At 45.1% G+C, this 25692-nt stretch overlaps 1 long non-coding RNA gene across 1 annotated transcript; it reads left to right on the plus strand.

Moving 5' to 3' along the window:
* Window positions 1-239: 239 nt before the first annotated feature.
* LOC136158039 (uncharacterized) lies at window positions 240-24068 on the plus strand. Its single transcript, XR_010661303.1, has 3 exons — window positions 240-332; window positions 22880-22943; window positions 23987-24068. It is a non-coding gene; the product is annotated as an uncharacterized lncRNA (long non-coding RNA).
* The last annotated feature ends 1624 nt before the right edge of the window (window positions 24069-25692 follow it).

The raw sequence follows: 25692 nt of genomic DNA on the forward strand, positions 1-25692 counted from the left end.
CATGCCCAGTTGGTGGTCCTATCCAATCTAAACTTATTCAGTCCTAACCAGCTCAAACTAGGCACAGCTGACTCCAAGTTTCTGGGGCGGGGGGGGAAATCTGGGCAAACATCTTATTAAGCTACATGCCGCTTGGAGGACATGCATGTCCTTGATTAATGAAGGCAGATAAAGTGGATTTGACTAATGATTTTCCAAGGTCTCACCTCCAGAAATAGAGGTACAATGCTTTCCAATGGCCTTTAAGCTAAGTGGGGCTGAGGCACGCTCTCGATGGTTGGTGTGGATGGAAGAGGCCTCGTGGGTCACTTCACTGAAGCATTTCACGGCAGGTGAGTGAGCTCCAGGGCTCTCCGCCTTGCACCACGATGGGGGAGCCGGTTCTGCAAGGTTCACATCACGCCTGGTGGGACAGCAAGACAGAGTCCCCACTCAACCTCCGCGATGGTTGAGTCTACTCAGGAACACTGCCATTGAGGGCCTCCTGGACCTGCAATGAACCTCACGTGAGAAGAAAAATAAGCATCTGAGTTCATATACAACAAACACATTTTTGAATCAGTTACCACCGAGATTTGGGAGTGTTTGTTGCTACAGCGTAATTTCAGCCCTCTCTGTTTAATTAGGGGCTATAGTGATGGGTGGAGGGCACTTGTCATGAAGAGCCTCAGTGGAACATTCTGGTTCTATTTGGAGTGTATGTCTAAGATCAGTAAGACTAAAATGAAAGTTTTATTTTATTCTTACTTTAAACACATCTTTTCTTAGTGGAACCGAAGTGGAGATTGCAGAGGCTGGTGAATGCCTTTTTCAATTCTTTGCTGGCACTACCACTAGTAAAGGATATTAAGACAAGAACTCAGGTGTTTGGGGATTTCTTAAGGGCCAACTCTTATTGCAACTTAATTAAGAAGCTCAGCTGAGAAGCATCAGGCTATTAAACAGGTTGACGGAGCCTTGGTTGACTCAGAACTGCATAGAGACACAGCCTTTATTAGTCTTCTTTGCCTCTATGAAAGCAAAGTAGGTTTGTGTTACACTTGGGGACTAATCCATTCGTCACTGTGAAATCTCTGAGGACAGGCAGGTCCATTTCAAACCTAATTTGCAGTTGGCTTTTCATTTTAGTGGTTTTGGAATGGAATTCATCTGCCTAACCCCTAGAGTGTTTGGTTACTTCATGCAAATATTTAATACCCACTGCGAAATTTCAATAGAACACTAACAATTTGTTTTCCCTGCTTTCAGCCTCATTTGTCAAAGCTATTGACCCAGGTCCATAAAGAAATGTCACTCTTGCCCCCTTTGCAATGGTTTTATGCAAATAGCTTTCAAGACTTAATTCTGGGGAAGTGTTTAGGGAGCAAGAAGATATGGGGGAGAGAAGATAGACCAAGATGGCAGCTACACAGAAAGATGGAGGGGAAGGAAGAGGGAAGTGGAGGAGAGATGGGGTCATGGAGAGAAGGGAAGCAGGAAAGAAGGAACAGGTCAGTGCCAGGGGCGTAGCAAACTAGACTTTCTATGCAACACAGAGTTCCTTCCCTGCGTACCTCCCAGCACTGCCATGAGGTCAGACGCGAGACAATGATCCTAAAAGGGTCAAATATGACTCACAGAACTTCTGACACTTACAGTTGGAACAGAAAGAGAGAGAAACCAGAAAAATAATCGTGGGAGTAAGAGCAAAGATTGCCTGACAGAGGAAGGCATACCTGGGGCTCCACCTTGCTTTCCGAGGGGTATATATATGTGGGCATGGGTAGTTCAAAAGCTTCTAACTATTTTTGCTGTCTAAACTGATCTGCCCAAGAACACTCTTGCTATGTTCTCAGCAAGTCTGTTGCCTTCTCCCATCCCCCTGCTTCATAATATTCCTTCTTGAATTTTGCAAAAGAAAGGCATGGTTTCAGCCATCCAAACTCTTCCCCTGGGCTTTTACCTCCAGGTGTACACACCTTCTGGGCATCAAACCAAGGGGCAACTTAGCACGTTGGCCTCTGGGCCAGCGCCCCTGTCCCCAACACTCCACCATGCTCTCTATCCATTTTTGGAAGAGATGCATTTCCAATATAAATATTCTTCTAATGTTCAAAAATCATCACATTTTTCTTTTTATACTATTTTCGTGACTTGAGTACTTCTGATAATTCAATCCAAAATATATATTTTAGGGACTTTCCTGGTAGTCCAGCAGTTAAGCCTTTGCCTTTTAAAGCAGGGGGTGCAGGTTCAACCCTTGGTCAGGGAGCTAGGACCCCATATGCCTCTTGGCTAAAAAAAAAAAACACAAATTACATAAAACAGAAGCAGTGAAAGTCGCTCAGTCATGTCCGACTCTTTGCAACCCCATGGACTATACAGTCCATGGACTCCTCCAGGCCAGAATACTGGAGTGTGTAGCTGTTCCCTTCTCCAGGGAATCTTCCCAACCCAGGGATCCAACCCAGGTCTCCCTCATTGCAGGCGGATTCTTTACCAGCTGAGCCACTAGGGAAAACAGAAGCAATATTGTAACAAATTCAATAAAAACTTTAAAAAAATGACCCACATCAAAAAAATCTTATACACACACACACACACACACACACCCACACCCACCCACCCACACACACACACACATATATATATATATATATATCACCCTTAGGGACTTCTGTTCATGGTAAATTTTAAATTCACATATACATTTGAAGCCCATAGGGGCAGAGACCTGTTTTACCTGAGCGACCGCAAAGCACCCAGGCCACCTGCTCATAGAGCCTCGTTTTTCAATATGCATGTAGATCCCGACTTCCAGAAGTCACTGGAAACTTCCATATTTACAAACATCTCTGTGGTCTCGATCAGGTCCCCTTAAAATGCAGCTATGTCACAGGATGCCTGCTCACTGAAAAACAGTTTCGTGGATTGCTTTCTCTTTCCATTCAGCCTGTCTCATCCATTTCATTAATCTCAGTTGCATTTGCATCTCACTGTTTCATTTTTTCCAAAAGAGCCATTTCCTGGCTAAGACCATTCATCTTTCAGGCTTCTCCAACTTCAAAGGCTGTGCTGAGTTGACTTAAACTACTCCATAATACTGAAAATCCCTTGAAAGACTACTTTATTATACACAAATACCACAGAAGCCGCTGCTAGCCTTTGGGCTCAAGTTCATGTTTCTGGGATCATTTATTCCATTTAGTATCAGACTATTCTGATATCTGACTAATATCAGACTAATCTGACCTCCTAAGTGTATATTGTATTTTACAAGGTCACCAGCACCTCTACAAAACTGTCCCTCTTCCAAACAATAGCCAGGACCCAGGTCTTATCTTGGAAAAATAAAAACTGAAACATCCTAACAAATAGGCATCTAAATATGGGAAACGGATGAAGACAGTTATATACTGTACAGGTTAAAAGGAAATTAAAAAATCAATTACTCCATAATATTGCTGCCTCAGCGTCCATTTCGTGAGGCCAGGCAGCCTACAGGGGCCTTGAACGGACACTAGCCCCTCCTGCATGCCTGCATCAGGGGCTCCCACTCCCAGGGCCAAGGACCAGTGGCGGTGGGAGGCCTCTTAGGACCCGGGTTGCAAAGCTGGAGGGGAGTGGGAGGCTTGTGAGCAAAGCTTCCACTGCTGCTCCCCTCACTAGCATTACTGCCTGAAGCATACCCACCCCAAGCCCCCGAGCCCCAACCCCCTTCCGCTCCCCCTGCCAAGCTCCAGGCCTCAAGCCTCACCCCACCCTCCCCCCTCCTCTCCACCATCCGGGGCCGGAGGAAAAACTGTCTCCCAGGAAACCGGTCTCTGGCGCCAAAAAGGTTGGCGACCGCTGCCCTACTTAAGAGCCCGCTGTGTCACAAGTGAACGTGAAGTTCCTAATATGACCCCCACAATGACCTTTATGATAAACTCTTCCCCACAGCCCAGGGCCTTCCTCTCGTGTGCCACTCAAACACCCCTATCACCTCACAGCTCCAGAGCCTACTCAAACCCTTCTCTTTTTGCTAAATTGACTAGTCCGGCCTTAGTTCAGGGACCCCGCGGGGCTCCCCCGCGGACCCTAATGAAGGCACTTGCCCTAGGTCCTGGGGCACCCTCTCTGCCTGCACCCTGACTTGACTGCCCCAGGGGCCCCCCCGGATGTGTCATGTACTGCCTCCAGGACCTGTGCGTAATAAACCTTCATATTTCACTTTCCCTGGCAGTCTTTTGTTGAATCTGTTTCATCCAATACGCAGGACTCTAACAAATGTTCATTTAACAAAGTCGCAACAGAATGGAGGTTGGATTTCTGTTCAGAGATGGTTATACACCAGGAATCTGAATTTTAATCAATTATTATTTACTTGAACACAACATGGATGGGAGAAAAGTTTAGCCCTTCCTGGGTTCCAAATGTTGAGTGGTGGACCAGCCTGAGTCACCAGCTAAGGTGTGTTGTCTTGCCCACCAGCTTTGCAGTATGACAGTCAAATCCATGCCCCAGCAAAGCTATACATTGCTGTATGTGATGAAGTGTGGCGGTCATCAGAGCTATTTGCTAAATATACAAGGCCCTCCTTCCTTCTAGACAGCATTGCACGTCCCCACCATATTTGAAGTTTGGTGCAGCCATGTGACTGGCTATGCATGTGATGTAGTGGAGTGTGTTACTCTTGAACCATTCCCTTAAGCCCCATTATCATTCACTGGTCATAGTGGTATAATAGAAACACCTGTTGGGCCGAGGGCTGGGCCCTTGTTGAAAACAATCTACAGAAATCCCTGCTGTAACAGAGGTGGAAACGCAGCATTTATGAGAATTAACTATTTCTTACTTCAAACTACTGAGATTTGTTACTGCAGCATACACTAGGCCATTCTGATTGACACGCAGAGTTATTTACTAGTTAAAGCTTCATTTACAACTTGTTAAATCTCTAATGCATCTTATTTTGGTTTTGCTGTTTAGTCGCTAAGTTGGGTCCAATTCTTTTCAACCTCATGGACTGTAGCCCGCCAGGCTCCTCTGACAGTGGAATTTCCCAGGCATGAATACTGGAGTGGGTTGCCATTTCTTTCTCCAGGGGATCTTTCTGACCCACAGATCGAACTTGCATCTCCTGCTCGGCAAGTGGATAGTTTACCACTGAGCCATCTGGGAAGCCCTTTATTTTGGTTACTGTGCTTTTATTTCACCTATAGAACCTCAGTCCTTTGCATGATTTGCATTTCTAAAATACATTTTAGAACATTTATTTTTAAGTGCAGGATAATTGCTTTATGATGCGGTGTTGGTTTCTTCTGAACAACAATGTGAATGAGCCATAGGTATGCATATATCCCCTCCCTCTCACGCCCCCCACCCCATCCCACCCCTCTAGGTTGTTACAGAACAACCAGGTTGAGATCCTGAATTACACAGCAACTTCACATTGGCTATCTATTTTACATATGTTAATGTACATATATTTCAATTCTACTTTCTCAATTCATGATCTGCATTTTAAATCTGCCTTTTGGAACCAGTTCTGCAAACTGCCAAGCTTGTATTTTGTCCTTGGTATATATATGACTTCAGAAAGGACCCAAGAGTTTACCACCATGATTTATTCTGCTGCCGGCCAAAGCCCTTTGACCATGGGGTCTGTGCTCAGGGTACTAATCCTGGAGGCCATGACCTCTGTAACATTTCTCAGCAATTCCATTTTCTGCTTTGACCCAGGGTCAGAGACAGTGGTCAATAAGCCAGCCCGGTGTCCATCAAAATTTGATTTAAATAAGAATGTAAACAGGAAGGTCTTTGCAAGAGAAATGTCATGTGCAGCTAATGGAGACCAGAGAACAAGATTCATCAGCCCTGGAAACTCAAGAAAACTGGTGAACCAGACCAAAGGGCATGACCTGTAATCCAACTCAGCAATGACAGGTCCAGATGCCATCCTGCATGGGTCCATTCACCTGGTGATTAGTGAACCCTAAAAGCTGGTGGGAACCTTCACCCCTTTAAGACAGCAACATAAATACCCAAACTCCAATTTAGATAATCATCCATTGCAGAACAATGAAAAAAAAATCTCATCATGACCAAAACAATACTTTTCTCTCCATGCATGGAATTGTCTCCTCGTTTGTCTAAGGCCTTAGCAGATCAGAGATCCAACATTCTTAAACTCTGAGTGGTACCAGGGCACCTAATCCAACATCAAAGTCTTGAATGAGGTCAGCTTCTCCTGGAAAATTCTTAAGGGTATGTATCACCACATTTCATCAGTTCTGGCTTTAATTTTTCCTCTCAGTTTCTTAACTGTAGACCTAATTGAAACCACACAAGGCTACTTGATCCCTCTATCTTAAAGGACAGAAGGACACCTTCTGGAGGATGAAGGGAGAGAAGTAACAACTGGAGGACTCTTCTTGCAGAACCAGCTGAATATAGAGACCCAGTGTGTGTGTGTGTGTGTGTGTGTGTGTGTGTGTGTGTGTGTGTGTGTGTGTGTGTGTGTGTGTGTGTGTGTATTAGTTGCTCAATTGTGTCTGATTTTGTGTGACCCCATGGACTGTAGCCCGCCAGGCTCCTCTGTCCATGGAATTCTCCAGGCAAGAATACTGGAGTGGGTTGCCATTCCTTTCTCCAGGGCATCTTCCTGAATCAGGGATCAAACCCATGTCTCTTACATCTCCTGCATTGGCAAATTGGTTTTTTTTTTACTGCTGATCCACCTGAGAACCCCCTTGAGACCTAATAGTGATCAGCTATCTGATATGACGTCAGAGACCCTCTAGAACCCATTGTTGTGTGTTTGCAATCCTGTGATAACTACAATAATTCCTCTACATATGAACCTTCAAGTTGCTAACTTTCAAAGATATGAACGTGTATCTGGTTCCAACAAGGAACCAGAACCTCTGCCATCATCATCAGCCACGGTGGAATTGTAGCTTGCCTTCCATCTCCTACTGCTGACGATCTTTCAAGCTCTACCATCTCCCATCTCATTCCATCTCATTCCTAGGTCTCGTGAAGATGTCTCTGATAGGCCACTGCGTGCGCTGTAACTGGACTAGGTCTGATTAACAGCAAAAGGGCTCTGGACTAAACTGTCTTTCTCTCCTTCCTCCAGTCGGTAACTCTTCTTGCCTGTTCGCTCAATGCCAGCCTCTGTGTGCCCAGCTGTTGTACGGCACTACCGTACTTTTCAAGATATTGTACTAAGATTTAAACTGTTTATTTTTGTGTTTGTTATGTATTATTCATGTGAAAAGTATTACAAACCCCTTATACAGTACTATATAGCTGACTGTGTTAGTTGGGTACCTAGTCTAACTTTGTTGGACTTAACGAACAAATTGGACTTACAAATGTGCTCTCAGAACTCCTTCATATATAAGGAACTTACTGTACTTCTTCTTGGCTGAGACAGTGGACACTCCTTTTTAAGTGTAAACATCATAAACCTGAAAGATTGTATCAGTCAGGACCCTTGGTATCATACAACAGAAAACCTGAGTTAAATAACTTGAAAGGAATTTATAAACATCAGATACCTAAGAAGCACAAGGAGTAGTTGGTCAGTTTCAGGCACAGCTGGGTCCAGATACTCAGATGACATCATCAGGTCCTGACTAATGTCCTGCTCTCTCACTTCCTCCTTTCCCTCTTTGGTCCATTCTTGGAGATTCTCCTGCCAAAGCTGCAGGACAGACTAAGTCCAGTGGGAAAGGGTCACTGCCTCAGTTCCAGTAGCTATGACAACAGTCTTGTTGCATCTCACTGGTCCTGAGTTTATCACATGGCCACCCCTGAACCAGTCAGCATTGTCAGGAAAAGAAAGCCCTGCCATCTTAGTCCCAGGGGGGAGATCTGACACTCACAGTTGCCCCGGCCCCCTTCTCCATCTGCAGGCCTAGACTAGCAGAATCCTAAATCCTCCTCCCTGAGGCTGATGGGGGCAGGTGGTGATGGTCACCTCTTCCTCTCCTGCCCCCCACCCTGCTGTGAGCCTGGAATTCCATCATCAGAGATTTCCTCCTTTTTGACTTTCTACCAGTCCCTTCTCCTTGGTCGGGTTGCTGGTGGAAACATAACCGCCTACGTTGTATCAGGGACTTCTGGAAGGCCATGTGGGTCTATCTCCACAGATGGAACAGAGGGCAGAGTTGGGGGAGTCAGGAGGAAGGAGAAAGCCTTGTACCTTCGAGACACCCCATGAGATTTCCCTTCTCCTGGGGGCTTACCCAAGTCTGTGCTGGGAGGGGTAGCGGGAGTTAATGTCACCTGCTGTGACTATTCTTGGGGAGGGGCTGGCCCTATTGGCTGACCAGTGGCTCTTTTGGAGACTTTCAGGATCCTCAGAGGGTCCTTGGAGGGCATAAGGTGGGGAGAAGGGTGTGAAGTGCACCCCTGCAGTTCAGCCAGGGCAGCTCGGTGTTCGGTCTGTTTCTGAATGGAATCTTTATGTCGGGTTTCATTTGAAGAAACCCTTCACACCTAACAACTTTGAGAATAGCTGCTTCAGTCTAAGTTGAGATCACTTTATTTTAAAAACAGCCATTTTCAGCAGGACAGTTCAAATATTGTTTTAGTCAGGGTCACATGCCCACTGAAGTTGGCACCTGTGTATCAGCTGTCTATTGCTGTAGAACAAGTTGCCCCAAGTTTTAGCCGCTTAGAGTAAGACGTATTATCAACTGTAGTTCTGTGGGTCAGAACACTTGGGTGGCTTAGCTGGATCCTCCGCCTCTGGACTTCTCACGGCTACAGCCAGGGTGTCCGCTGGGGCTGCGGCTGGGAGAGCTGCTTCCAAGCTGACTCTGGTGGTGGTTTTGTTCCTCACAGGCTCTTGTTGATCTGAGGGTCTCTGCTCTTTGCCGGCTGTTGGCTGAAGGCCTCCCTTGCTTCTTTACCCCATGGGCCTTCTCCAGAGGGAGCTCACAAGATGGCGGTTGGTTTCCTCAGAGTGAGCAGCTGAAAGGGCTAAAGAGTGTGAGAAAGGCTGAACCCCACGGGTTTGAGTTGGTTCAACCCAAATTTCAGAAGCGAAATCCGTTATTTCTACTCTAATCTACTTGTTCAAAACAAGTAATCAGGTCCACCTCCCTCCCTCTCAGGGAGGAGGAAATCTCATGAGGACATAATACCGGGATGGGACCCATTTTAGAAGCTGCCCGACATACCATGTCTGACAAAATTTTTAAGAGTTGTTAGACTCAATTGTGAATAATTAACAGATTGCATTTTCTTCCATTTCTCAATTTTAGGAGAGATTTCTCTCCTGGAAATAGCCCTTGTTCACACAATGGTTGTGAACAGAAATTCTTTTGCTTTGCTGGCCTCAAACCCATCGAAAAATGTGATATTTCAGGGAAAGCGTTCCTCATGTGTTAGCTGAATTGTGTCTTTTTTTCCCCCTAACTCATGCTTTTATGGACTGTTGAAGAGGATGGGAAAATTGGATTGGGTTTTGTTTTTTTTTCTTTTCCCGCTTTAAGGGGAAAAACCTTGGCTAGAGCTGAGTGCCTCTTAATCCCCACTACAGGAAATCTGACATTCTCATTTTGCTTTTCACCCTCTCTAATCTTCACACAGCCCAAGGTGGGGGTGTGTCCATCCAGAATGATACAACAATCCCACCCAGTAGTAACAAAGCATGCCTGAGGGCTCCAGTGGAGACTGAAATGTCCCAAGTCCATCTCTTTTCTAAGGTGATGAAAAATTGATCTGGGCACGGCCCCGAGTGTGACTTCTCAGATTTCAAGTGGCTCGTCCCTGGCCCCTCACCCTGTGGGGGTGGGGAGCTCTTGTTTGAGGGTGGGCTCCACCAGGTAAGCAGGAGAGGTGACCAGGCATCAGGTTTGGGGGGAGGCGGGGTTCAGGATCCCTGGAGTAGCTTCTGACTGGGGCTGCTCTTTGGTTCTGGCAAAGACCAGGGCTCCATGGAGACAAGGAAATAGGCAAAGAAAATGACTCATCCTGGCTCAAAGCCCAGAAAACACACGCTAATGCCTTCATGCAGACAAAAATAAGATTATAAGAGATTGAGTGCAGAGAAAGGCAACCTCAAATGGCACTTCTGTTTAATCCATCCACTCAGAAACCCAATCTTTTGAGATCCAACGTGTCAAAGAGAAAACCATCACATTAGTGAAGTTGTCTTTAAGTCGATCCTTTCCTTTCCACAACTAGTATGTGCTAGGGTAGACAGAGCAAGCCCTCATTTGCCGTCTGGGTTCCCCTCCTCTTCCAACCCCACGGGAGGTTCACACTTTCTTAACTTGTAAAGTCATATGGAGACAGATGATCTCACATGGGCAACGGAATCTGAGAGGAAGTGACTTACTGTTTGCAGGTAGAATCATTAAAGAACTGGTGTAAGATTCTCTCTGGTCTCACGGGGGCCATGGGGATGGTGGGAACATGATAAGGTGGTGGAGCCTCTGTTGGCCTAGATCCGTGGGAGGCTATAATAAACAGAGCCCCTCTACCAACCCTTTTATATAGAGAGAATTGGTTTTGTTGCCTGAAGCCAAGATGATGTCAGTGTTGATAATGCAACATCACCTTACCTATCCTGAATAGTAACTTCAACCTGAACCCCAATCAACTGCTTATAGAGACGGTAAAAGCTTACGATTCCCCCTAAACATAGACACAAAGTAAGTCTGGTTCTCAGGCCCCTCCAGACAAAAACAGAGAGTGGCAACAGACAAGACAGCAGCTGGCTTCAGCCAACACGAAACGCTGCCCCCAAACTTGAACACAGTGAAAAGGAAAGGACCATTTAAACGCTCTGTCACCAAGAACAGACACTTTAATGGTTCTGTCAATGGAGATCCGAAGTTGAAAATAGCCAAGTGTACACCTTTCAAGGTCTATATTTCAAACGAAACAATAGGAGGAATGAACCTGTGGGACTAAGGTGCTTGGTGCCATTTGGGAATTATTTGAGCTAAATAATTACAGTCACGCAGATTGTGGGCTGTATTTTTTATTTAGATCTTTTAAGAAACAGGAAGAGACTGGACAATTGATCATTAACCACAGCCTCAGAAATCAGAGTATAGATTGCTTTTGTTCCCATCACAAGTAAGCTCTGAATAAATGGGGGAAATTTCCAAAATTATAAGTATGAAGTATTAAACTATGAACGTGAACTCAGGGTAGTAGGCAAATGTTTTTACTCCCCAGCATTCACTCACATGCCTTTCAATAAAATCATGTCCCCATTTATTTTCCTGGGAATCTATCCCAAGCCCACGTTGGAAAACATTGATTCTACCCTCAGCTCCAGGAATGAGTTGTTATGGGCTTAGTTCAGAAACCTATTTCATTCTGCCCAGACTCGTTGATCAGTTCAGAGAGGGACAGAAACCCAACAGAGCTCTATAACGAATAGTCTTAGAATAGTCTTAGAATCCCACTGGGTTATTAGAAGCTAATCTGTATTTTTCTCCCTCGTGAATCTGCAGGTTAACTGAACGCAGTTTGCTTCAGACTTCAGGTCAGGCTCAGCTCCATGTCTTCATCCTGGGCTCCTAGGATGCTCAGAGCCTGCCTTTCTCACGCCCCTACCCTAAGTGCATCCCACACAAGCTTATTTAGAGGGTCTTCCCTTGTCATATCCTGGCAACTCACTCCAGTATTCTTGCCTAGAGAACCCCCATGGACTGCAGCCTGCCAGGCTCCTCTGTCCACGGGGTTCCCAGGAGTCGGACACAACTGAGCGACTAAGCAGCAAATCATATCCACTCACGTCCTGTTGGTCAACTCACACAGCCAAGGTCAGAGTCCCTCAGCTGAGGCTGTGGCTCCACCCACTCTCCAGGGAAATACCAAGAGGCCCCATGACGAAAGGAAGGGAATGAGAAATGCTAACCCAACCTACAGCATCCACACCGCTCTGAACCACAGTGACAAAAGCATCACCTCTCTTGTCTGTTGAGCTGGGTTTTCACGTTACCTACAATGCACAGAGTGCCGACCCAGACTCCCAGCAGGTCTCAGTGTTCCTTGCCATGCTGACATATATGTTCATTTCTCTTTCGCAAGCACCTGGGTGGCTCTCTAAGGGAAACCTTAGTTGGTGAAAGATCAATGACAGGTGACAACAGTGGAGAGGATGAAACTCTAGGATACAAGCCCTTCTCGGTTCTCAAAGTGGGATTCGGGCACTGGCTTTGAGCTGTGAGCACGAACATCAGAGAACTGAGCCTGAGGCCAAGGCCACCCTGAATTAAAGGACTTCCTGAATCAAAGACTTACAAAATGAAATGAGCTTCTATTCCTTCCAGACATCCACAGTCTCTAAAACACACAGTCCTCTTGTTCTCTTGTTGACACTATTAATTGATGTATGGACATGAGTCAGAGAGCTAAGCCATGCCTGTGATTGGGAAGGACTTGAGAACTGTTATTAATTCTCTGTTCCATCCCTCAGAACATCTTAAATGTAAACAAAGCTGGTCCAGTTGACAACTATCAGCCAAGATCGTTCAGGGCCAGGCCTTCCACAACACAAGGGTTAGGGAAGCACCCACTAGGACTAGCCTGCCAGAGTCTAACCCCAGCCTCTCTTCCTCCAGGCTGTGATATCCTGGGCAGGTGATTTCATTTTTCTGAGCCTCAACCTCCTCATTTGTAGAATGGGTCCATTGCCCTCATGTCATGTGACGTGGCTTAGAGCACAGACTCTGAAGCCAGAGTCCCAGGGTTGGAACTGAAGTTCCTCTACATCCCAGCCATGTGACCTGGCTAAGTGACTTCAACTTTCCATCCCCTGGTTTCCTCATTTGTAAAATCCAGATGATAACAGCACCCACCTCACTGCATTATTTTGAGGATTAACTGGGTTAACAAGTAGAAGTGCTCAGAAGAGTTTGTATCACATACTTATCATTCAATAGGTGTTGCTATTACTATTAATATTAGTGGTTTTAAGAGTGGGATTTTCCTTCCTCTTAAGAAAGCTTAAATTAATCACAATATGATCATAAGTATGATGACAATTTCATGTGGTTCAAACTAATAGTAACCTTTATTGAATGAACTCGTAGGTGCCTGACACTCTGCTAAGCCACTTATATGCCTTATCATACTCATTCTCAAATCTTTACGAGGAGGAGGAGAATGACGATGATGACAACTGTGACAATGCATTCTCCATCAGAGATGGGAACTATGAGACTCAGAGACATCCAGGGACTTAAGGGACTAAGGTCACACAACAAATTGTGACAGATCCAGGATTTCAACACAGGCCATCTGGTTCCAGACCTCAGTTCAGTTCAGTCACTCAGTCGTGTCCGACTCTTTGCAACCCCATGAACTGCAGCACACCAGGCTTCCCTGTCCATCACCAACTCCCAGAGTTTACTCAGACTCATGTCCATTGAGTCGGTGATGCCATCCAGCCATCTCATCCTCTATCGTCCCCTTCTCCTCCTGCCCCCAATCCCTCCCAGCATCAGGGTCTTTTCAAATGAGTCAACCCTTCGCATCAGGTGGCCAAAGTATTAGAGTTTCAGCTTCAGCATCAGTCCTTTGAATGAACACCCAGGACTGATCTCCTGTAGGATGAACTGGTTGGATCTCCTTGCAGTCCAAGGGACTCTCAAGAGTCTTCTCCAACACCACAGTTCAAAAGCATCAATTTTTCCGCGCTCAGCTTTCCTCACAGTCCAACCCTCACATCCATACATGACCACTGGAAAAACCATAGCCTTGACTAGACGGACCTTTGTTGACAAAGTAATGTCTCTGCTTTTTAATATGCTGTCTAGGTTGGTCATAACCTTCCTTCCAAGGAGTAAGCGTCTTTTAATTTCATGGCTGCAATCACCATCTGCAGTGATTTTGGAGCCCACCAAAATAAAGTCAGCCACTGTTTCCACTGTTTTCCCATCTATTTCCCATGAAGTGATGGGACCAGATGCCATGATCTTAGTTTTCTGAATGTTGAACTTTAAGCCAACTTTTTCACTCTCCTCTTTCAGTTTCATCAAGAGGCTCTTTAGTTCCTCTTCACTTTCTGCCATAAGGGTGGTGTCATCTGCATATCTGAGGTTACTGATATTTCTCCAGACCTCAAGTCTCCCTAATTCTGCTTTGTTAGAATAGGAAAGATAAGAATGCATGTTCATTCTTCAATAGTATTTGTTGAGTGCCTCCCACGTGCTGAGCATAGAACAGTCAGAGGAGGCACACTCACTTGTCTCCCCATCCATCTGTCCATTCACTCTTCTGTCCGTTCTTCATCATCCACCATTCCATGGTTCATCCATCTGTGCATAACACCTGATAGTTCTAGGATGTAATGCCTCTACCACTCGCAGAGTCATGGGATGAACCATGGATCTGCCTAAGAGGCTTCACCATATCCTTTTCGCTAGAAACTGCTGTGTCCAAACTCTAATCCTAACCCTTAGTCCATATGCTAGTTTGCTGCCCCTGTCTTAAAATTCAGACCCATCTCCAGGATACAAACGCCTCTGAATTCCCAGTTGGCCACTGGTTGGGAGTTTTGATGCATCTGTTGCTGCCCAGGGACTGACCATGGCACAGCTGATCCATTATCAGGCTTCCCTGGGGCTCTGGGCTCCAAACCAGTCAAGATGTCTGCACATCTCAAGATGTGGACGGATGTAGGCTGGGTAGCTGAGTGCCATGATACTTACTTATCAACCTCCAGCACTTTGTCAGCTGTGTCTTCATTTTTTGAAATACCATGAGTTAATAGTTTCTTAAATTTTAAGATATATTTGGTTTGAATTGGGCTACTGGGCTCAGAAATACATCTGTGCCAAATTTATCTTTCAAGAATATTTGAATGGAACTTATCCTGTTCAAGTTGAATTTTGAAACAAAATATACATATTCAATTCTTTAAGGAGCTGTATGCTGAGGTTTGAAGAGGTGGGTTGAAAGAAATAAAGTTTGACATCTAGCTTTGAATCTGTGATTGACAGTCTAGTTAATTATCACAGTTCATTTAGATGTTTGGTTTAGTACAGGTGACTAAAAGTACTTATTCATATTAATAGAATTAAATGAGTATGCTAAGTACTCACATTTCAAACATTTTGGAAAATAAATTTTTGGGTGGAAAAAATAAAGGTTTTGGTTTATAATACAAGGTCTTCCATGGCATAGCTCTGGTGCTTTGTTCTTCTGTATTTATGATGGTTCCTCTGTATTTCTTAGGGATGAGATCACGGGTCTCTAAAATGCAGATTCCATTTATACATTTGAAGGAGGGGAGGAAAAATAAGAGAAGTGAGATAGGGACAAATTCAGCTGTCTGTTTTCTTTTAATAGGAGATAGCATGTCCCCCCCCCCCCCAACAAAAAAAGAAAGAGGAAAGGAAAAATCAAAAGTACTCATTAGAGAAAATGGAGCAGAGACACGACTGATTAGGTTTGTGTCAGAGCTTGTTGGCCTGTCCAATATTCCTTCTTTCCTTCTTTCTTTTTAACTGAAGACATTTTTATTTCAAGAAGCAGTATTCCCAGCTAAAATTATTTACCAGGTTCCCTTTCATCCTGGGTATACAGATCTAGCCAAGGGTTACTAAACATAAGTTACAAGGTGGTACCTCTAGGAAAATTCCTGAAAGGGAGCTAACTCAGCAGACACTGCTATTGTTTATCTTCCAAAATGTGGTCTTGTTGGCTGGAACTCTGGCAGCCACCTTGAGGCCATGTGGACAGAACTCACCCTGAAGATAGAGGAGTAGAAAGCCATGAGGGGCCTCGCTCCTGACGTTATCATGGAGCCATCATAACATTCCAGGACTGCATACCTCCAGAGTTGTTTGACATCAGGAAAAATAAACCCCCAAGTTATCAGACTTGGGAGAGAGTGTCTCTGTAACCTGTGTTCAAAGCAGACTTCGAGAAACTCTATCTCTGTTTTTCAACCACCCTTAACAAATCACTCCCTAAGATGACAGTGTGTGTATTTCTCCTCTTTCCAGGTGAACTCTTTTTGGAACTGAAATGACAGGTATTCATGCTACTTTTTTCATCTGCGTGGAAAATGTCAAATTATAATGTGTAATTTTCATTTCACCAACCTAACAAATCCTTTGTTGAAGGCAGTAACTAAAGAGCTCATTGAAGAAGTAATTTCCTGATCATCAAACTCTTGAATAGATATATATTTTAATTTGCTACCCCTGCTGTGATGACTGTTAGCATCTGTGCTAAATCTTGGAGATGTTCACTGTTAATTTTCAAAGACTGATAAAAGTCAGCCCTCAGATAACCTTCATATGCATTTGTTAAGAGGCATCATAGAATCAGGAAATCAAGAGCCAGAAGGAATTTTAATTAAAGTTGAGATTTGCTTATAGAGCAGGGATAAAATTTATAGAAGTCGTCAGCTGTCAAGGCACACCAGAGCCTTGTTTGGTCTTAGGAAAGTCTTTACATATTCCAGAATTTTCCCTGGGATGGGGGTGATTTTCCTGCCCATCTACCCAAATCTTTCTGATCCAAGCATCTCTGAGATTCCATTCCTCCCACTTAATTAAGTTTGGATCAGCCATGGGTATAACCAGTGATCCAATCAGAATTAATCCCTGGTCTTTGGTGGAAGCTACTGGAAATTCAGCCCTGATTTCTTTTGTCTGAGACTGTCGATGGATGGATGCTAGGATGCAGGCACTGGGGACCAGCAGGTCCCCGAACCAAGATGTCCTAATGTCTCAGTGTGAGCCTGGATCCAGCTATATAATTGACACCTGCCTAAAATAAACATGTAACTTACTGTCCAAACAAAGACACGTCTGGAAATAAAGGGGAGCGTTCTTTATAATTATTACAATTACTAACTGGCAGGCATAAATCAGGGCTGTCCTGGGTAAACTCTCGAATGACCTCTCAATCCATGAGGCAAGAAATCCTGTTCCTGTTAAAGCCACTCTATACCCTCACAACAGTGTCTTAAGCCAGCCAGAGAGTTGTTCTGTGCCTCACTGATAGGTTGACAAAAGAATTTGTTATTCAAGCTGGATCACTTTGGAGAGTGAACAAGGCTGCTATTAATAACCCAAGGAGGCAAACAGGCGTGCGTAGGGACTTCGTCACTCAGATCAGGACATAAGCTCACACTCGGGACCGAGCATCCTGAGCGCTAGACCCGCACTGGACACAGAGGGCTCCAGGATGAATAAGACATGAAGGCACCGGTCCTTGTGCTCACTGCCTTAGAGACAGAGCACCTGAAACCACAATGGCAGCAGCAGATGCTACGGGAGGACCTCAGGCAAAACCTGTCTGCCCAGCTGCCCGCTTTGAATTGTGATCACGTTTTCCGTGTTTGCTTTTGTTCAGTAAAACCTGGTGATGACGGATTGCTGAGCACAACTGACTTGACTTCTTCCCTTCCTCCAGCATTTCCTGAAAAATTCCAGCACTTCAAGGAAAAATGGCAAGCCATCTGTGGTTTGATGTTTTGAGCTACTTTCTATCCCTCGATGATGAGAATTTCAGTCCGGGGGGCTTAGAGATGGAAAGCTCTCATCTTCAGGTCAAGAAAATGTTGAGAATGGAATAAAGAGAAGGCTCAGCCTCCCCCTCCACCCCTCCCATCACCTACACCCTGGATCAGAGCTACCCTGGGTGGGGGTGGGGGTGGGGCGGAGTGGAAGCTCAGTGACTGTCCTTCTGAAACTGAAGCATTAACGTGACTTTCCTCTGCAGAGTCTTCAATAAAGTTGGGTGGGGTTTAATTACCTGGCACAGTGTCTATCGTGAAGTCATTGCCACGTGATCCCAGGGCTGAATGGGCCAGGCTGCAGGGATGGCTGAGGGGTCAATCATGGGCATCTCCGGGAGGATCAGGGTGGTCACATCATCTTTTGCTTCCTGATTGACAGATACACCAGGGTCTCATCCATCCTGCCCTCCACTGACCCTGGCTACATTTTGGGTACCAACACCACCCTGGACTGCCAAAATAGAAAGGACCCTTTCATAAGCCATCCACGTATGCTGTTTCTAGGCAATATATTCAGATGACTTAGACATCAAAATAACATAAAAAGATACTCATTTAATGGGCTCATTCCACTCTGAGTACCCCATTCTGCTCAAAGACAATTACTGTTCTGGCTTCCACTGTAGCTTTCAGTGCTTCTTCATGCAAACATGAGCAGTATAAACATAGATAGTCCCACATGCTTTCCTGTTATACACAAAAGCACCATTTTGTATATATTGCTAAGCATCTTACTTCTTACCATTTGCAAGACTGTATATCCAATAATGTCATACCGTGATCCTGTATCTTTATTTTAACCCTTCTATGTTTCAGTAATGGCCAGTTCATAGTTTTTGTTTGTTTAGCTTTTTGTTTTGAACTAGTTTTCTGTAGTGATAAGTTTCTCTTGGTGTCTATGTTCAGTTCTCAAAAACAATTCTGTGATTTATAACCTTGATCATAAGTTGTTGTTCAGTCACTCAGTTGTGTCTGACTCTTTGTGACCCCATGGACTGCTGCATGCCACGCTTCCCTGGAGTTTTCTCAGACTCATGTCCACTGAGTCAATGATGCCATCCAGCCATTTTATCCTCTGCCATACCCTTCTCCTCCTGCCCTCAATCTTTCCCATCATCAGGGTCTTTTCAAATGAATTAGCTCTTTGCATCAAGTGGCCAAATTATTGGAGCTTCAGATTCAGCATCAGTCCTTCCAATGAATATTCATGGTTGATTTCCATTAGGATTGACTGGTTTGATCTCCTTGCTGCCCAAGGAACTCTCAAGAGTCTTCTCCAGCACTACAGCTCAAAAGTATCAATTCTTCAGTGCTCAGCCTTCTTTATGGTCCAACTCTCACATCTGTACATGACTACTAGAAAAAAACATAGCTTTGACTAGATGAACCTTTGTCAGCAAAGTGATATATTTGCTTTTTAATACACTGTCACAGCTTTTCTTCCAAGCAACAAGCATCTTTTTTTAAGTGTCTTTTAAGCAATCTTTTAATTTCATGTACACAAATACTTACAACGTAAACCCCTAGAGGTCAGATGGATTGGATCAAAGAGCAAGTGCATTTGTCAATTGTGTAGATGTTGTCAAAATGTCTTCAACAGGGTGGTACCATTTCATCCTCACCCACCACATTTGTGAGTGCCTGTTTACGCACAGCTTCATCAACATGGAACATTACCAAACTTTTGGATTTTTGCCATAAGGGAAGAGACACATGATATCCCAATCTACTTTGTCATGATCAAAACCATCTGTATTGAAAAGTCATCTGTGTGTGCTGTGCGCTAAGTCACTTCAGTTGTGTCCAAGTCTTTGCGACGCTATGGACTGTAGCTCACCAGGCTCCTCTGTCCATGAGATTCTACAGGCAAGAATACTGGAGTGGCTAGCTGTACCCTCCCTCTAGGGGATCTTTCCGACTCAGGGACTGAACCCGTGTCTTTTACATCTTTACCACTAGCACCACATGGGAAGCCCAAAAAGTCATCTAGGAGGCCCTAGATCAGCTAGCGTCATTTGGCATCCCTGGTCACACTCAGAGAGGAGGACGATGGTGGCGACCCTGCTGGATCTGTCACTGGATGCTCCCTAGGACAGCAAGGACTGTGACTGATGTGAATCAGTCCTCCCGCGGGGCCATCTCAGGGTTGTGGGAGGGGCCCTGGAGCTCTGCTTGGTTTTATTGTGGTGGTGGTTTGGTTTGTTTGGGGAAGATAGATACAAAACCCTTGCCAAAGGTCACGCTGATGCTGGCATCTTTTCTAAAACTCGCCTCTGGACAGAAAGCAGAGGTCCAGTCTCTGCCCTTCCTGAGCGGGCCAACCTGTGTGTCAAGTTACCAAGGGGACTTGATGAACTGGAACATAGCTCATCATCCGACAGTGAGTGACTGTGTTTCCTTTCCCCAGGAGAATACTGGATTTCATACCAATAACCTAAACAAGAGAAAGGTACATACCTAACAGCTAATAGCTACAGAACACGTGTTTCCGTTCAATTTTTGCCCTTTAATTGCTGTCTGATGCTGCGATTCTTTCTGCTCCATAACAGCCAGCTCCCACTCATCTGTCTTCCACCTAAGTCCAGTTGAAGTCTCTTCGGCAAACCTATTCCTGGCCTACTTGTGTCCCTGTCCACAAATCACTGTAGTTGATTCTCTTGCACTACAGGGTTTTTTGATGGGGGGAACCAATAGTTGAAAAAATTCTGATGATGTGAAAAGAGATCTCATATTACTTTTCATGTTGTTTTAAATAAAAGATGACAATTTGAGGTCCCCTTGGGACAACATGCCCGAGTATCCTGCATTGCAGGCAAATTCTTTACCATCTGAGCCACCAGGGAAGCCCTCTGGCATAAATAATATGCTGCAATTTTTCTTTCTAAAAGAGATGACAAAGCAAGAGAGATTATCTACCTTTACTCTCAGAAGCACAAAACTAACTCTTCGGAAATATGGCTGTCTCTGGATAAACTCATACCACCTCACTCAGATAAAACTCAAATCTTCACAACGGCCTACTCGTGTGGTCTGGTCTCCCCACCTCTCTGGTCTTTTCTGTACATCTGTCTCCTTCCTTCACTCTGCTTCAAGCAGGCCAGGTGTGCTCCTGCCTCAGGGCCTTTGCACTTGCTATTCTCCCCACTTGGAATACACTCTCTCCCCACATATTATACTGAGTCCCTTCCTCACGCCTCCAGGTCTCTGCTCCATGTCAATGTCCTCGGAGGACCCCTCTTCGACTCCAACCCCACCACCCCCTGCCTTGCGTTCCTTCCTAGCACCTGTCACCTCCTGGATCATTCCAGAAACATTTTATCTTGTTATCAATCGTCCCTGACCAGAAGGGAGCCCCACAGCGTCAGGAGCCTCACTGAACCCCCACTTCATACCTTGAGCCCGTAACAGTGCCTGACACACAACAGACACCTGGGAACTTCTTTCACTGGGAAACCAGGCAAAACAGAGCATCCACGCAGGCCCCAAATGCCAAGTGAAACAGCCTGCATGAACTTTAAAGAGTCCATTAAAAAACCACCAAAACCACAGAGTTCTATGACACCTTTTTTTATTTAAGTACCTCCCAATCTTTATGTTTTTTGGAAGAAACCAAATAAGTACATTTTCATCAGTCTTTACTTGTTTTTTAATAAGCGTTTCTTTGCCTGCCCAGCAGCCACTGGAGTGCCTGGGTCCTACAGAGGCCCGTCTGGCTGTGGGGTCATTTACAGTTTGGAGAAAATGAGGCCGATGGAAAAGTCACTGCCTTTGTCAGTCAAGGCCAAGATCCACAGCACCAAATGTCAGCCAAAGTCGGGCTCTGTAATAAGGGCTGCTCTGCTGGAACATTTTGCCTAACTGGAAAGTGAGGTTAAGAGCAATAAGGAAACTAAATGTGAAAGTCCAATGGTTTATGAAGCAGATGCTGGAAAATAGAGCAGAGGGCTTCCAACGAGCTCAGGCTGATGCTGTTATTTGCTTATTTTTCTAGAGCAATGGAGCAACACGGGCAGGAGTGGGAAGGACAGAGCAGGTTTGGGGAAAGCTGTGGCTGTGGAGTCAGGTTGAAGTTCAACTGCCCTCTCTCCAGGGCCCTTGGCAACCACTTCTCAGGTTGTAAAAGTGGGACAACATTGATGAGAAGCTTTCTGGGTTTAATTAAACCCAGCCTGGTGGGGGAGCGGACAGTATGGCAGAGGAGGGTAGCACAGGGTTGGGTGCTATTTGTTACTGCAGCAGCGTCTTGTCTGTCCTGACAGATGCAAATTCTTCTGTGGTCAACTGAAAAATGACGCCCTGCCCCTGGCCAAAAGCTGTTCAGATCCTAAGCCCCAGAACTTGTGAATATGTTACCTTCCATGGAAAAGGGGTCTTTGCAGATGTGATTGAGTTAAGGGCACTGAGATAAGAAAATTGACCTGGATTATTCAGATAGGTCAATGGAATCTCAAGGGTCCTCGTAAGTGGGAGAAAGGAGGGTCAGAAAACAGGGGATGGGACCCTAGGCGTGAGAGATTTAGAAGATGCTACACTGCCAAGTGTGAAGATGGGGGATGGGCCACAAGCCAAGGAAGGCAGTGGCTTCTGGAAGCCAGAAAAGGCAAGAATACAGGTCATCCCATCAGGCTAACCCACTTTAGACTTCTGATCTCCACAATTGTAAGAGAATAAACTTGTATGTTAAGACATTAAGTTTGGGGTAACTTGTTACAGCAGTAATAGGAAACTGATATGTCCCCTGATGCTTTTTGTAAAACAAACAAGGCTTCAACAAGCCTCCTTCTCCACATCTCTGATATGTGTGGGTGTTCTTCAAATTTAAATTTTTAAACACAGGATGCCTCCTACAAGATCATTTTCTTCTTTAAGAGTGAAAATGAACTGCTAAAGAAAATATCATTGAAAAGTTCTGAAATGTCTAAGATTAAAAACACAAAACCACTCACTACTCTCACCCTCCCAGTTTAATACAAAAGCTTGAGATAACCGCCATTCACTCTCCCCATGACATTTTTTTTTGTTGACTCTGGCGCAGATGTCAGCCCAGGATGGGGAGTCCCCAGACTTGGCCTGAAGAAGTTCACAGAGACAAGCCCCTCTTATGGAGGAGAGATGAACCCGAACTTTCCCCACCTGCACCCAGTACTTGCCCTGACAGCAAACGTGCACCGCACCCCTTACATTTAGAGCCGAAGCTTCAGGAAATAGTAGGACAGTCACCTTGCAGGTGTCAGAGCCCTAATGTCACTTTGCTCCCCTGCATTTAACTCAGGAGGGGGTTAGGGAAACTCACAAACCACCAGCACAATGAACAGTCCCCAACCTAGCTAACCTTTGTCCAGTATGTCTGCACATTCCCTGTGTTTGTGGCTAAACCCCTTACCTTTAGATTTTTCTCCCCAGGAACCCAAGATGGAGCAAGACTGTGGACCAGGCTGGATTCTTAATGGCTGTTTTGATTGCTGAGGTCTGAGCTGTTCTCTCAATTTGGTCACAAAGGTTAACTGCGCTCAATCAGCAGATCAATTAATCACTAACGTATGCAGACGTGTTTTCATCCCCTTTCAGGCCACAGGACGGGTAATAGACAGACTGCCAGGTCATGTTAAAGCCGTGAACATTCTAATTGCTTCTGAGCTGAGTCTGTTCTAGCACATAGCAATTTTGAGCCTTTGTGCAGCTGATTCTGCATTAGCTGGTAATGGGTACATGGGGAGAGTCAAGGCAAGATTGGATGGCTTTCCTTTAGGATGGCCGGAATGGAAATTTGAACAGAAGTTAAAGAATCATCATGAAGCTTCATAATAACACCTCCAGAAACTGGGAAGCAAACTCTTTAAAGGCATCTGTGTTGTCTGGGCACTAAACTTGATCAATGCAACCTTGGTCAAGGTCAGAGCTCTCCGAATTCCCACTTAAAAGGTAATCGTTTCCAAAGGGGCGATAATAGGCATGGCTGGGGATTGCTGGGGAGGCATATGCAGTTCAGAGAGAAGAAACTAGCTACCTGCCACCACTCACTTCCCAGAGGGATGAGAGAATGGCAAGAAAGCGAGTATTTGCCCAGCATTGAGCCAGAAATTCACACAGAAATAGACATCACCATCAGTAATGATTATTATTTGTTCGCGTATCTTTAGTGTAAACATGTTTGGAGTTTTGACACGCCTTGCCACAATTTTCAGGTAACTGAACCCCAATAAAGAAACATAATAACGCCCCGCCCCCATCGGTGCTCTTCGGGATGAGCTCCACCTCTAAGTGGAGCATGTGACCTGGCCTGACCAATCGGATGACAGATCCTCCCGCACCCGGAAGTGGCTCCAGATGAGCACATAAGAGAGTTGGTTCAAGCAAAGTGAATCCTCTGCCCCAGGAGGGATGTTCTCTGGGGCAGGCACTGCTGGAAGTCCACTCATTAGCTCCCCACCACTGATTTCTGCCAGCAGAGCCCAGCCCGCAGTCTAGAGGCAGAGAATGCATCACTTGCGTTTTCATCCTCCTTTGCAGTGAGTTGTGGTCATGTGACCCAGTCCTGGCGGTGATCTCAGGGAGTATCTATTGGGAAGATTTGCCTGATCTGGAAAAGGAGAGCTGTGCTTGACAAGAGGTTTCCTTTCCTATTTTTCTTGCAAGCTGCTGTTTCGGTCCACAATACTTGGAAATATGACAGTTCCCCCCCTCCCCCTCAATAAAGGAGAAATAAAGCTACTCCTAGCCCTGGCATTTTGAATAACTGAATCACTCTCACAGCTAACTACATTGGGGCTTCTTGTGTGAAAAAAAAAAAAAAAAAAACTTTAGAATTAAGCCCCTTTAAGACAAGATTTTGTTAGTTATATTCAATCTTGTAAAAATTGCTGCTGGGAGCCTTGTTGTTCCCCTATTGAGATCTGGAATGACACTGTTATGAAGAAGAACAAAGCTAGAGCATGTCATAACGACTTTGTTTGAGCCCCTGGATCCATCTGCACCTGAAGCTTTATCTCTGAGTTGTTCAATTATAAGAGCCAATTCATTTTCTTTTTGCTACTTTTATTATTAGGTTTCTCTCCCAATTTAATACATCAAAATGTACAGCTTCTGTATAACAAAGGATTGCCTCAACAAAGATAAGGAGGAGGTATCTGGCTTATACATAACAAAGGATTAATTTGATATGCTTCTATAAAATAATAAGAAAAATATAGTTTGCTAGAAAAATTGACTCAGGGGTATGAATGAATAGTGTACCGAAGAGATATGTAAATGATCAATAAACATATGAAAAGATGAGAACTTGATCTTTAATTAGACAAAGGAAAATAACAATTAAATATCCTTTCTTTTGCACTTGTCAGATGGGCAAAGCAAAGCTTGCCAGGCTGTAAACAGATACACTTACTCCTATTGGTCTGACCAAAAAAGAATAGGCACTTTGGCAGGTACTTGGCAACAGTTATCAAATTAAAATAAGAATGCTCATACTTTTTGTGTAAATCAGGGTCCAGGCAGGAAAGCAGGAACCATTCTAATCTGAAAAACAAATAGCAAGAATCAGTTAGCTGTGTAAATAAAAATTGTAAAATTCCAAAAATGACATAAAGGGAAAGTCATTCACATCCTATCACTTGGGGAGGGAGGAGGGGGGAGAGTTATACGAATTTAGCATGGCCAAACTCACTGCCACCACCGCCTCCTGGGATCAGACCTGGGACCCCAGGCCACGGTGTTGAGCAGGAACTCAGAGCCCCTCCAACCCCAACAGGTTGCCAGGAGATCCTCACAGCCATGGGCATGTCCCCTGGGCAGCCTGAGGCAGGACAGGCTGGCACTCCCCACCCTGCACAGCCTGGGCCTTGGTGACCCCTTTCAGGTCCCCTGAGGTGACTCCTGAGACACAACCAGTGCGTAGGGGCTGTCACAGAAAGAGCCCCCATACCACAGGACTGGCTCAGGACCCCTCCTGCCTTGGAGTAAAATCCCCATTTCACCTTTGTTTGTCAAGGGCCGGTACCCTCACAGTGAACAGGCCAGCTGCTGTTGACTTGAAACCACAGCCCCTTCCCCAACTGTGATCCGCGTCCAGCAGGGCTTTGGCCCAGTGCGCAGACAGCCCTGGGGAGCTGGAGTCCTGGACCAGATGCAGCCGCGGGTCCCCACGCGGCCAGCCAAGGTTTAAGTTTCTTTGGTTGAGCTACACCCGTAAATAAATATCCGAGTACATGCATGGACCC

Source organism: Muntiacus reevesi, chromosome 2, assembly GCF_963930625.1.
Source record: "Muntiacus reevesi chromosome 2, mMunRee1.1, whole genome shotgun sequence".
In the NCBI taxonomy this organism is placed as follows: domain Eukaryota; kingdom Metazoa; phylum Chordata; class Mammalia; order Artiodactyla; family Cervidae; genus Muntiacus; species Muntiacus reevesi.